We start from the raw sequence: 15127 nt of genomic DNA, 5'->3' as shown, positions 1-15127 counted from the left end.
GTAAGGGACATGGCTGCTCATGTAAAGTCAGTGAAGGAGCCCATGGCCATTCAGATGCAGTCCTCCCATTGTGAAAGCGGGGACAAGGAGGGGACAGGGCTGCCAGCTGTGTGAGCAGGGACATCAGTAGAAACACATCTTTCAGAAGGATGGCAGGAAGTGGCACGGGGGCACCCAAACATGTTGCAGTTCAGAAGAGCCCGCTGACTTGCTAATCTCAGTCACAGCTCCCAGCCCTCTTAGTGAGGCTTTGCTCTGGGGGCTGTTAGCATCACCAAGGCACTCAGATAGTCGAAGTGGCACCCTCTGTGCATGGCCAGTGGTGGCCGGCCCTTCACCTCTGCCAGGAAAGGGCCACAGTCTGTGGTCCTGGTCTATCAGCAACACCTTCAGGGTGACTTAGTGCTGACTGCTAGTGGCAAAGCACACTAATCTGTGTCGAGGTGGGGACAGGGATTGAGAAATAGCAGCATCCTAAACAGACACCTCTCTGGGGAGCTAACCACTCCCTGAGTCCCTATTAAATAGTTAGCACATGGCTGGGAGTCACTTGACAGGACCATCCCTGTCTGTCAGCCTGTGAGCACGCTCATGTGGATTTATGGTCCTTGCACCCTTAGGACCACCCTTGAGAAATGCCCATCCAAACAAAAATTACCCGTGACCCTTGGCTTTGACCTGGTGACCTCTCCCTTTCCCTTGTACATGCCCTGTCTGCCTGTGATTTGTCAGCTGACTAACCAGGTCGGGTGCAATCTCAGCTGTTAGTGGACATTTGAAAAGAAAATGTGATTCTCTGAAACCCACAAACACCTGCAAAAAATCTACCAGTACATTTCTGTGTGGGTTTTTTGGGGGTCTGCTTGGAAAAAAATGTCATCCTGAAGGGTTTTAACCTTACAACAATGTGTTCCTGGTTTGTGCAGGTTGGAGGTGAGACGAAAAGCACATTCTGAAAGCCAGTGATTGAAAGCTTAGTCACATTTTTTTTTACCTCGTATCTTTTCACTTTTTCCAGTTGGTTCAAAAGCTCTTGGAGCCTACCAGCAAGGATTACATGATACAAAACAAACCTTTGCCAGTGGTAGAACCAGATCAGCAGAAACAAGACAATAGTCTTTTTCATGCCACAAAAATGCAACTAAGCAGCATACAGTTTCATGTGTGCTTCCACTTTTTCCCCTCCTTATTAAATTATGAAATACTATTTACTCGCAAACATTATAGTTAACTTTTTAAGGGAATTAATATGATTAAAGGCTTGGTTGGAAGCGATGATTGAAGTTCCAACTATTAAAATGCACATCGGTGTGTAGGGAAAATAAAAAGGCACAGAAATTCTTTTCAAACCCAAGCACCAGGTGCATTAATTACATTTCATTGCATGTTGGTTTATTACTGTGGTCACTTGTGCCTTATGATCTGCATTAACACCTGCGTTCTATGGATATCTTGGTATTTCACTAAACAAGATGAATATTGGCCAGATGGTGACTCCAGTAGGAAGCATTTCACATAGATTTCCCTGCTCTGCACAGTTGCCTGTAAAGGAATCCTGAATGTCACACTAAACCAAACCAAACAAAAAAGGCACAACACTAAATTTGAGATTAACTGCTTTGACAGTAAATTTGCAAAGGATCAGAGGACAGTGGGATTCAGGTCCCGTAACACGGACCTTGCTAATAAATCTCCTGCATGTAGTGCAACGCCATCATTTGTACAAACATTTCCCTCCATGGGGTGACCCTGCCTTGTTCAGAAATACAATTCTGCAGAAAAGTGGGTCAGCCTAGCTCCCAGACACATAGCACAGATGACCTGGTGGTTTCATGTGTGAGTATTGCTTTTAAGTTGCGTACGTGACCTTTCTTCCATAGTACAGGTTAGTTAATGTACAACAGGCATTCAGCCCTGGAGAACTGCCACGACAACAAGTTAGTGCCTAAACCTGACCACTCTGGCACCTTACCCTTTGACCAAAGCAGAGAGCACTCCAGGTATAGAGGAGAGGTGGGAAGGGACAGACCTCACCGACCCGGGGCTGCAGCTGCCTGACTTGTGTCTGCTTGCTGACTTGAATAAGAAAATAGCAACATAGCTCAAATTCCACGTTAGCATGCTATTGCACTATTAAAATTTTGGTCAAACTTTTCAAAATACGTAACCAATGCCTACCTCAAGACCACACCAGCTAGAAAGCCCAGTATCACTCCAAGTGATAGGAAGCTGGATCACACAAATTAACAGCAGACCAATGTCCTGCTCTTGGGGGAGTGTGGGCAAATCCTATTACAAGTTAAGATTAACCATCAGTCAGAGGACTTACCAGTGTTGAGATCAAATATAAAAGATGTATGTTCTGTGTCTTCTGTTTAGCAACCTTAAATTAACTCGCACGGGTGGATGGTGCTGGCCAAATGGCAGCACATGTGCTGGGAATGGAAATCAGAGTCAGAACAGAATCCTGTGGGATACCCCAAGCAATTTTAAAGCAGCTATCTTATTACCTAGGCAATTTTCAGGGACAAGCAGAATTCAGACCCAGCCGACAGTGCTCTCTGGTCCCACCTTGGTGAAACTACTTCATTATTATTTCAGTGGTGCCTGGAGAGCCCTGCCCGGCGCTCTGGATTCTCTGCAAAACCCCTCCTGACAGCCCACAACAAAAGGCATCTCCCACAAGGAAGGGCTTACAGTTTAATTTAAGGCAAGACACAGCAAGTGGAAGTAACAACCACACAGATTAGCAGGGGGAGAGGGATGGAAATGGTAAAAAGCAGTCATCCCTAGTGTCTCAGTGTGTGTACACATGCATGCTACATATTGATTAATGTGTACACAGAGGTTTCAGAAGCCCCTTAATGTGAATATCAGGCATCCAGAAAGAATTAATAGAAGAAAAACAAGCATGGGTGGATGGCTGGAGGATGCCATCCCCAGAGGGATGCGCACAAGCCCACTGGGTATGCAGAGTCAGCATGTGCTGGACCTTCCATGGGGTCATAAGGGGTGTAGAGGGGTGCATAGTTTTAGGCTGACTTCTAAAGGAAACAAGGAGTGCTGAGCCCACCTCCCCTCTTACTTCTGTAGGAATAGATATTTCAGGCACACATCTCTCAGGAAGGATGCTCTAAAAGTGAAAAGCAATTTGCAGAGGTACTGATGGCAGCAAGATGCTTTGAGCATTTCTAGGTTTGTGTTTGCTCAGGGCTCAGGGATCCTCAGAGGAAGCATGGTAATGTTATTGAAGTGCAAACTGCTATGAAGGTGACTGATGTAATCAAAACCTAGTGCCAGTTTAGAAGCAACATCTTAAGATGCAAAGAAATAGTTTTGAAGAGGTCACATATATATATTTATATATCTATATAGCTATATATAAATTCCTCCGAGTCAAAAGCATCACATGCATCACTCCCAGAGGAGGAGATTCCTCCTTGCTCCCAGCTCAAGGAGCACAACATGCAGGCGTTTCTTATGCAACCTTGACTATGCATAATAAAAATTCACTTTGAAAGCAGAGCATCTCTGGCGGTGCCTACATGCTTTTGACTTTGCTCTTTCCTTCAAACACCACTCGTGATGCTGAGCACTCATTCTCTTGGCCTATTTGTTCCTGGCAAACAAAGAGCAAATTCCCCTGGGTACGGCAATCCATTTTTAACACTGTAATTATTTAGAAAAATGTTTTGATAGGAGCCATGAAAAACTGGGGCATTTCAGGTGTCCCTGAGAAAGTTCTCAGAGCACTATTTGAAATGGGAACATGGAAACACTTCATTTATGGCAGTACTGAAAAAAAAATAAAGCAAAACGCAGAAAAGCAAACCTTTTCAGCTGTGGTGTTTGAACCTCTGGATATTTGCAATTCATGGAACAGCCCCATCTGCCCTGTCACCTCCAAGTGCTGAAAGCACCAAACCCCTGAGGGTCCACTGGAAAATGGTGAGGGAAGGGGGAAATAAGGACTCTGCTCCTCGAGGGCTGCCAGCAGCCTGCACAGACAGCGACTGGGGTCTGGAAGTCTATCTGTCTCTGAGCAACTGTATCCCTCTGTCCTCCCAAAATCTATGGGGCTTCATATGTTAATGTACCCTTTTGGGAAGCCCTCTGATGGAAGGCATTACTGCAGAAAATGTCAGAGTCCTCTGGTGGAGGCTTGCAGCACGATGAGTTATATGGCCCAAAGGCACGTGAGCTTCATACAGACAAGGAAATGTGTCTCCTGACGTCTTCTGGCCAGCAGAGAACGTCAGGAATGAAATCTAGATCCTAAATGTCAACTCCATTTTGAAACAGGGGTGTATTTCTCTTTGAAGAGGGAATGGGCAGAAAATCAGCCAGCTCAAGCCTGAACACAAAGTGCCTGCCAGCTTCCACGTGAGTCACGCGCACTGCTTTTCCTTCCTCAAATGTTTCTGTTCAGCTCCTGCAATGCTGTTTTACACCAATCTGTAGGGTTTAGCCACGCATATCAAGAAAGTAAATGGTAGACGTTGGGTGAAGGAGACATTACGCAGAGGAAGGAATTATGGGGAGGTTATAAATATGAGCGATGGAAAAGGAAAATTAAACAGAAACGAAAGCATTATAGCTCAGTTGTCCTCAAAGGACCCGTTATCTTTCAGAGAGTAAGTACAAGTGAAATAAAGGGGAAAAAAAACATACTCAGCATACTCACTGCCATCTCCTGGTGGACAGAGAAACAGCCCTATTCCTCCCTGCCCCGTTAGCTGCCCGTATATGATACGGTTTTTAGTTTTTTCAGAACTGAAGAGTCAAATGCTGTGGTTAGGAAAGGGCACTACTCATATTTTGGAAATGTGTCACATGCAAAAAGCAGAAGAGCTTCAGGCCTCCCAGATCCTTTGCTGAATCAAATTCCCCTGGAGCTCAGTGGGAGCAAGGCTGATCCCAGCGCTGGCCATACAGGTCTCTGACACCTCTGCCACAGTTCCTGTGGTGACTGCGGTAGAAAGGACTCTTTGTCCAGAGTTACAGATCTGTCAGTAAGTTTTTCATCTTTTGCTGGCAGATTTTCAGCCTCTACATATAATTTCTTGTTTAGAAAAATCCTTGACTGAAATCAGGGTGTGAGGAAGTGTTAAAACAGAAAGTAGATGGGCCAAGATGGATAACGTGTACTGTGTTATCAGAGGATTGAGATGTCACCGTTTCCAGCAACATACAGGTTCTGCGGCTTTATATGGAACAAAATGAAGCACTCTTTTTCCATTACATTTCTTGCATAAAAACATTTTACTGATGCAGAAACTGACACAGGCAGGAAACTGGTGCAGAGTTGCAGGGCATAAACACAGGGGAAAACCTGGATTGCCCAGCTCCCAGGCCAGCATCCCTCCCTGCCTCTGCTCCCATTTCCCACCTCCAGAAAAGCAGCTTGAGCAGCCGAGATCAAAGCCAGGGAGGAAAGATTTGACTTTGCCCCCAACACAGGTATTAGAGTAAAGGAAATCAATGCTTGCAAACACAGTTCAGCCAAGCTGCTGCTGCTGGCACACTTTTCTGAGCAGGCACTTTTTACCCACCCCTTCCCCATGGAGGCAGCTCTCAGGCATTTGCTGGCTCCCAAAACCTGACCACTCCATGGTCTTACTCATATCAGCTCCAGGACCACTGGCTTCTTCTGGAAGAAAGGCTGAGGGAGCTGGAGAATTAAAGGTTCCAGAGAGACCTCATTGTGGCTTTCCAATATTTAAAAGAAGATTATCAATAGGAGGGAGACTGTCTTTTTACACAGTCTGATAGTGATAGGACAATGGCTTTAAACTAAAAAGAGAGAAGATTTAGATTAGACCTTACAATGAAATCCTTTTTACTCAGAAGGTGGTGAGACACTGGAGCAGGCTGCCCAGAGAAAATGTGGATGCTCCATCCCTGCAAGTGTTCAAGGCCAGGTTGGATGGGCCCTGGGCAGCCTGAGCAGGTGGGTGGCAGCCCTGCCCACAGCAGGGGGGTGGAACTGAATGGGCAATGGGCTTAAAGGTCCCTTCCAACCCAGGCCATTCTGTGATTCTATGAGTCCCCGACTCTACAAAGTGACCTTCTGGAAGGCCACCCCTTGTGTCGGCACAATGCCACAGGGCAGGCCCATCACGCAGCAAGCCATTTTACACCTTCAGTTGTCACCAGCATCTAACGGAGCTGGTGTTTCACACACCCGCTGAGACATGAGGCCTCCTAACTGGTGGCATTGGAGGGGAAATATTGTAGCAGCTTTTATTTCTGGTGAAATACAGCCAGATAACTGGGTGTGAAAGCAGAAGGGCAGATGAGTGGATTTGTGGTGAGGGAAATCTGAGCATTTTCCCAGAAGTGCCTTTTCCCTCTCATGCTGTTTGCAGTGTTTCCCTTCTGTTACTTAAGCCTCTGGATAAAAATATTGAGACCCTTCTAAAAGAGAAGATAAATCCTTTCTATAGTGAAGCGTAGGTTACTGATATCAGCCTGGCTCCAAAACCAAGCAGAGATCCAGCTGAGGAAATCTTGTGCATAGAGAAAATCCAGTTCCCTTTGGTCTGCTGTGGTAAGTTAGGCCACATCTCCATACCCTTGTGTGACAATGTCATCCCTAGGGAACTCCAGAACGGCAGCCTCTGCCTTTTGCTGTGTGCTGTCCTGAGGCAAAGTCATCAGCCCTGATGCATCAATTTTGCTCCAGAGCACTGCTCCGATGAGCGAGCTCTTTGGGAAGTTGTGCTAGCAGCTCTGAGAAGTTGATAGGTTTTAGGAAGGAGATTAAAAAAAAAGAAGAGAAGCTCCCCTCCTCTGCAGCCGCACTGATGTCGCTGCCTGCAGCCTTGAAGCCAAGTAATTCCACTGCAGTTCTGATCAGATCAGTGCTTTCCATCCCTTTTGCTTATTTTGCACAGTTGCAACTGCTTTCATAAACATTGGGCAGAGCTGAAGATTCTGCAGATCTTAAAAGAAGAAATGATGCATTGCTAATTTCTGAACGCTATAGAGAGAGGTCATATCTCAGTGATTAGGTTAAACCCTGAGAGCCCCACTCACATCATACAGTTATCCTAATTAATGTAGTTATAGCACAAGTACAGATACTACAAATATCCTAACTGTCATAGTTCATCATGCAATCCATCTTAAAGTTCCCAGATTACTTGCCCTTGCAAACAAAATACTTTCTTGCCCTCATTTTTTTTTTAGCTATTCGCAAATATTTCAGAAGTCTGAGCTCACTTCTGTTGGCTCTTCTGTATTTTGTTACTCTTCCTGTTTTCCAGAAGGCTTTAATACTGGGTTCAGCGAGAGATATACATCTTGTAGAATACTGAAAGATGTCTCTGGGCTAAGTTACTGATATGCCACAGCAATTAATCTATTTGAAGAAATATGGATTTGTCAGAAAAGTTTTCCTCTGTGCTGGGAGCGGGTCAGGCACTGCCCTGGGTGCTGAGGCAACATGCAGCCAGGATGAGGTGCTCCAGGAGCCAGTGCTATCTATGTCAGAGTCAGCAGAATGGTGTTTGTTGCACACAGATACAAACTTTTGCTTTCCTATTTGCTAACAGGAGGAATGTGCTTAGCTGAAGAGATCAGTAGTCCTGATCCTCAGTGATACCTTGTGGTCATAAGCTCTGTAGGAAAGTTTTATTAGAGCTGCCCTTCCCCATTTATGATGACTGAATTAAAAGAGACTGCTACTTTATATGGTTCATTGTGTTGTATACCACCCTCATACTCTTAAAGAGCTCCTTTCTCCTCCATGGCCAATCTTTCATGGTTTTCAGTGGGAGTAGAAATGAGGCTATAAAACAGGGATGGAAAGATGGCTCCTTGGTTTGTGCTTTGGGGAATGCTCAGTGAACTGGGGGGGATGGAGAGTCAGGGGAATATGGGAGGAAAATCATGGAATCACAGAATCATAGGATCATTTAGGTTGAAAAAGACCATGAAGATCACCTAGTCCAACCGTCAACCCGTCCCCACCATGCCCACTAACCATGTCCCTCAGTGTTACATCTCCACATTTCTTGAACACCTCCAGGCATGTTGACTCCACCACCTCCCTGGGCAGCCTGTCCCAATGATTTATCACTCTTTCTGAGAATAAATTTTTCCTAATATCCAACCAGAACCTCCCCTGGTGAAACTTAAAGCCATTACCTCTTGTACTGTCGAAATGTGGGAGCACGGCTATCTGGAGTAGTACAGAAATCTCCCCCTGCAACAGCCATCTCACAGCCTCATTCCTGCAGCAGCGTTGACCTTCATCACTATTCGCTCTCCTTTCTCTCAAACACCCTCATGTTTTCTCAGCTGTTTCTGCATGGGGAGGAAGAAGGGAGCAGCCTATGTCATAACTTCACCTGCTGCACAAAAACTTCACACTGCTCTGACCCTCCTGGAGAACAGTCAGCTGTCAGACAGACCAATTACAAACACAGAGCATTGCTTAACATTTTGCATTGTGCTCCTTTCCTTGTTATTCTGTGCTGTACGTAGAAGCTTCTCCCACAGATTTTTTGTATCTGCAGGTTACAAATAGCTGGTATAACTTGCTGAGAGGTCTGCAGGTGTTCAGGTTTTGGGCTGGGAGAATGCTGGCTCCAGCTGTGCTGCAGCTCTGGACAGTGCCTGTTGGGCCAGCTCCATGGCACAGGATCTTTCCATTCCAGAGTATTTTACCCTTTGTGTTTTGCCAGGCGGCCAGCTCAAAGACAGCTCAGTCACTGATCTGAACTCCGAGATGTTGCTAAAACACTGCTGCTGAGCAAAGGCAGGCTTTGATTTAAGCAGTGAAAACAGAGTGGGTGGAAATGTCTCAGGATTCAACAGCCTGCCTGTTTTAAAACTCATTCTTAGTGCCCATAAATTATGTTGATATTAAAAGTCAGCATGGAGCAGCAAGAATATGTTGGGAGATGTCATCCCTCCCCCTGTCTCGTTTTTCCACCTTGCATAGTGCTCACATCTTTCCGTGGGATGCAGCATTTCACGTCAGAATATTTTGTGCTTCCATTTGCGGTTTCTGAGACAATTTTTTTTTATGCTTCCATTCTGGGTTTGGGAAACAGAAACATGAACCACTGCAGTTCCTGTTTATGCTGAATTAATTTGTTTTAACCTGATAGTTTGTTTAATTTACTGAAGCTTTAGCTGTAACACCTGCAAGGCACAACCTCATATAATTTTCCGACAAGCACGAAAGAATCCAGTAGGGAAACGACTTTCCTTTTTTTCTCGTGTTTTTTCTCTTCTCCTTTGGTGCAGCAAAGCTGCTTTTCAGTAAGGATGCCAAAAATTTCTCTGCCCCAACAATGAGTTTAGTGTGTTTGGCTTTGGGATGTGAGTATTTTCATACAGTTTATAATCTGGCAGTATTTATTAACAGTTTTACAGGGTTATTTTCCTGTGCTACTTGGATACTGTGGACAGCTCACAAGGATTCTCGGCAAGTTTCTGTGTGCCTGCTATTTGCCATGCACATTTGTGCATGAAAATGTGAGGACAAACTGGGCTGGGTGATAGAAAGCCTGTAACTCATGGCCACAAAGAAAAGCCTGAAAATACGAGCTGATCTGAAAGATTCAGAAGCCAGAAGGAAAATGAAGACTCTCACATTTATTGTATTTAACATTTTATCATTTGGGGTTGGGAATAGCTGAATTCATGAATTTTGAATGTTTGGAAGTGCTGTTGTTATTGCCTACATCAAATGCAAGTAGCAATAATCAGATCTGTTTTCTGGAACTCACAGACAAGGAAAAAAACCTGAAATTACTTTTAAATGTGCAAATGAGAGCTTTTCAAATGATCAGATGAGTAAGAGAGAGAGAGGGAGAGAAAAGAATGACGCAAAATAAATTTCAATTGGGGCTGCAAACAGTTTGATCATATATTCCAGGCATGTACGACCAAAGCAGTTACAATAAACCCTTGATGCAAAAATGGAACACGCAGTTCAGGTCTGCACATCCAATGCTAAAAATTAGACACGGTTTTTTGACAGAGGTCTGTCTTATCACTGCACTTCAAGGGGTAAACCAAAATATGATATGCAATAAAAACAACAGCTTTAAATTTTCCAAGGCTCCAAGCTGCATTTAGCCCTGCAGATGCAGTATGCCTGCATGCACGCCAGCCAGCACAGGCTGCTGTTGTAAAATAGGAGCTCTCTCCTGTGCGCATTACTGGTCTAGTTTCGCATTACTTGTTTTGAAGATAAAACAGCCTGTCAGCTGCAGAAATTAAAGGTATTTGAACATTACTTTCACTGTAAATAAGACGTCCTTCAGAGATGTCATGTAGGATGTGCCTGGGATATATCTTGTACGCCTTCTAATTGAATGACTTTTATCTGTGTTAATAATTAATTCTATCACTTTCTTTATGCTAAATGTTAAAATAGCTATATTCTAACACATTCTATATTTTTTCACCACTGGTGCAAATAAAGAGTAATCAGTACTTCCACATCTGTTGTACTTTCTACCTCCCATGCTGGCATGAATATGCCAAATCTAGTCTGAAAACTATCATCTCCATTGCTTCCTCCAATGTACCCTTCAGAACTTGCAAATCTCGTAACAGTTTATCTGAATCATGCTTGTGCTTTGATTTTGTTCCTCTCTTTACTGTGATATGGCAGTGGGGCTTTCAAAAACCCTCCTTTCTAGCCAAACTTCCCCATTAAATTGAGTCTCAGTGATATATCATCCTTTCTAAATGAGCTGGAGATCACGTTGCCCACATCTCCAGGTTGTCCTAGAGATCTCTCAGCAGTATAGTGGGTCTCGTTATTCAAGAAGAACTGTAGTTCTACTGCATTCCCAAATTTGGACTAGACGGAGGCCAAGTTGTGTGCCCAATCCTCTTACCTCTCCAGCATCCTGGGGACTTCTATTAAGTTATACTGGACAGGAGATCATGGGTGGTAGGTGTTGTGGGTGGTAGGTCACAGCATCAACCATTCCACAGCAGAACTGCACCAAAGTGTCCTCGAGGGATGAGTACGGAGCAGCTGGACCGTGCCAGTGAAATTTCTTGCTTCTGATGCTCTTTCATAAAATGAAGATAAAAGCACAGGAGATGTTGTGGGGAAAGATGGAATAAAGACCATTAAGTGCTGTGATGGGTTTTTCAGCACCTCAGCCATTTTTCCCCATACTGCATGGGGCTTCTTTAGTGTAGTACATAGGCACAGTTGAGTCTTTCCTTTGCATTTGCGGTCTGTTCTCTTTCTCCATACCATGACCTCAGCTTTCCTAATTCACCTCATTTACAGTGCAAGGAAAGTGCTACTTGCAGCATTTTGAAGCTTAAAAATTGCTTTTCATTTACTGCAAATGGGCAGTAAACAGATGCCCATGCCTCTTCTTCCATCTTACTTCTTTCATCTCAACAAGCAGATAACATTGTTTTTCTGCATTTGGAGAGTTTTTTCAAATTGTGTATTTTGAGGTCACATTGTTGCGTTTTCTTAAAATGATTAACTATAATAGCAACCTGACGTTCTACTTTCACAAATAACTTTATTATTGAAGTTTCTGTATCATGTTACTGATTTAAATTTTTGTAAGAAGAAACTGCAACAGAGCACTGTGAGCTTGATATTACTGAAGTAAAATGAGCATTTGATCCTACTCAAGAGACTTCCAGGTGCTGGCAGGGACCTTGAACAGCTACTGAATTCACATAACTGCATATCCAGAAATAAAGAGAGAGCTCTGTGATACACTAAGACCATTCTTAGAGTGAAATGACAAGCCAAATTACATCTTAGCCTTCATCAGCAAGATAGAGATGTGCCACATTGCTGCTGCTGAAAATACCGGGGGGGATTAAAATCTCAGATCTCCGAATGATAAATTGGAGATGTTAACAAAATTAGAGAAGAATGTACTTCTTTGAGCACCAAGGCTTTGAAAGCAGACTCAAGACCTGCTTTCTTCCTCCCCTGTTTTAGAAGACCATGTCGTATAAAGTTTCCCTGATCCAAACTCGGAACCTAACCCCGCAGCTTATCCCTGTTATTTGAAGATCACGCTGTTGGCATATTCATCTCCATAATCAGGAATTAATTCCCAGGCTAGTTTACAACCTTAAGGAATACGGACAGATGCATTTTCTGCTTTCTTTCCACAGGAGAGGATGCAGCGTGGGGGTTCAGATCTGTTTCGCATGCATGTTAAATCCCCTTTAAGGTCCCTCTTTCCTTTCCTCTGCAGCTTTGTCTTGTTTCCCTCTCCAACCAGCAGATGCCTCTTGATCCTTGCAGGCATTTGTAAGCTCCTCAGGCCTTTCTGCAAATCTCCCGCAGCCTGCACGTCTTCCATCTACTCAGACCAGCATGTTTCCTTCAGTTCTTTTGCTTGAAGACTCCCACCAGAAAAGCACCATGATGTGCTTTTCTCACTCTGATCTGAGGCACTCCCCAAGGCCTGGAAGCTGAGAAGATGTCTCCAGGAACATCAGGCTTAGAAATGCTGGGCTGGGTTTGCTCTGGTCTCCTCTCTGGGCTAGCACAAAGCAGGGCTCAGATCCAAGCTTCGTTTCTCTGGTTTTTTTTGTTTTTTTTTTCTTTTAGGTCTGAACCATCACTGAAAAGATAATATTATTTTTATTATTTTTAAACTTTTATGAGAGAGGTAAACAGGTTGGGAATAACTCAGTTGAAGGGTTCCAACTGGAAGCTCAGATGTAAATCTTCTTTATTGACAGAGCAGATCTGGTATGTAGCCTCAATAGCAGAGGACAGTGTTGGTGTACCAAGACAGCTTGGCTGCTGTCTCATTGCAGGAACAGAGAAACCCATACCAGCTGTTTCACTGGATTTACTGCTTAATGCAGTTAGCTGCTAGGTTTCCTGTGCTGTGAAGAAAAGTTCTCCTCAAAATGACATGTTTAAGCCAGGAGCAATGCTGTGAGCAGAGGGGTTGAAGGTAACACCAGACTCATACAATTTATTTCATATGAACATTTTCGAAACTTTATTTTATCTAGAAAAAGGATGCCCAGCTGTTTCCATGGTGCAGCTGACTCATAGTTTTGGTCCTCTCCAGTGTACAGAAGTTATGCCAAGAGAATGTAATTCTCTCCTTGTCATAGGGCAGATCAGCCCCATCCACCTTCATCAATGTATCAGAGCAACCTGTTCATTATTACCTTCAGACTTCAGAAAAGTCCTTTCAGAAAAGTCTTTGGAATACAAACCAGTAACTGCTCTCAGCTTGTACACAGGGTGAGGGAATATCCTTCAAAGAGTGTATTAAAGGGTACCCAAAAACAAGGACATATTTAGAGCTGGCACAAGGCAGGCTGGCTGTAGGAGTATCCACCCAGAACACGTTAAGCTGTTGAAACATCAGTTCTAAAACCGTAATGATGAAGGAGTTTTTAGATGTTGGCAACAACAGAAATATGTTTTATCATCTCCAGTCCAGGATTTCACAAGCTGGCAGTGCAGTCAAATACATGTAAAGGAAAAAAGTAATGGGCAACTAAATGGCCTTCGAAGTAATAAATAAAATGTTGATGGTGTTCTCAGAAGTGCCAGCAGAGGGCAATACTAGGCAGAAAAAGAGCTAGCCCAGGCCTACAGGGGACAGGGTGCTTCTCGCCTCACTTCCAGGTGATGCGGGGCCTCTGACTTGACTCAGAGAAAACTTCTCTCACCTGAATTCCCGTCCTCACCCTGCAAGGGATTGTGAGAGGACTTCACACCTCTATAAAGTTATCAACAAGCAGAGAGTGGTGTGACCCTGGGCACCCAGAGCTCCATCAGCCGTACAGCTGAGCCCAGATGGGTATGTTGCAGGGCTGCAGGCCTTGATGCTGTAGAGGGAAGTGGATTCCTCATTCTCATGCACACAATGCAGATGTGTCTGTGGACCTATGAGTTATTTTTCACAGGGGGAAACAGGCTCTTATCTCCCCTCTACAGCCCCAAATCCCCACATTTCCGCATCCCTGCCTCCCTTCATTCCCACACCCCTGTATCCTCACATCCCTGCATCCCCACAGCCCCTCTGCCCTGAGCACTGCAGCGCTGAACTTCCCTCTCTGGTACAGCACACGTGCCCTTGCAGGGACTTTTCTTCATTGCTTGGCAGCAGACTCTCTACACATTGAATGACTTGGAAAGAGTTATTTGATCATTTCTGCGTGGAATTCAGCAGTAATAATGGCACATGTTGCTTTAATGCCAGAATCTGACCCTCCCCTGACACAGCTCCACGCCATTCCCTCGGGCCCTGTCGCTGTCACAGAGAGCAGAGCTCAGCACTGCCCCTCTGCTCCCTGTGAGGAGCTGCAGCCGCCATGAGGTCTCCCCTCAGCCTGCTCGGCTCTGGCCTGAATGAACCAAGGGACTTCATACACTCCTCGTGCATCTTGCTCTCTAGACTCTTCCCCATCCTTGTAGGCCTCCTTTGGACGCTCTCTAACAGCTTTATGTCCTTATATTGACAAGCCCAAACCTGCATCCAGTGCTTAAGGTAAGGCCACACTTGGAACATCCCGGAACTTTGAATTACATTGAAAAGCCAGGGTCTTATGCTTGAAATGTTCACAGCATCTTCCTGCTGTTGCCCAGTCATATCCTTTTCTGCCAGGCACAGCAGGAATTGTGAAAGGCTGCACCCCTCCAGCAGGACACGGCCCAAGGGACACCCTTAAGTTTCACATTTTCAGAGATTTAACCCACAGATGCTGTCAGAAATTCTTGGGAGAAGTGACTTAGAAGGCTCTTTAAAAGAAATTTGGAAAGCAGAGAGAAATATCTGCTTAAAAATAGCAAAAATACCCCATAAAAATGGGTCAATTTTCCAGGTGTTCCATCCTCACACTAAGGACAGGCTTTTAGATGAAGAGACAATGTCTAAAGAGCAACAATTAGAGCCATGGCCATGCTCTCTACATTCTGGGGCCATTTGGGAACCAATTTTGTCTCTCAGAGACAAGCCTCATACATGTGAGCCCACTCAGGTACTTCTGCCCCAGTAGAGAAACCCTTAATGAGCCCTCTTATATGCTGCAAAGAGGCACAAAAAGACATTAGTGCAGTTATTATTTCTTAGCAATTCCTAATGATGTAACTTCTGACTTGCAGCACTATTACTCTTGGGCTGTTTGGCTGCAG

This window comes from Numida meleagris, chromosome 4 (genome assembly GCF_002078875.1).
Source record: "Numida meleagris isolate 19003 breed g44 Domestic line chromosome 4, NumMel1.0, whole genome shotgun sequence".
In the NCBI taxonomy this organism is placed as follows: Eukaryota; Metazoa; Chordata; class Aves; order Galliformes; family Numididae; genus Numida; species Numida meleagris.
The sequence above is the reverse complement of the archived record's forward strand: the minus strand, read 5'-3'. Positions refer to the sequence as shown.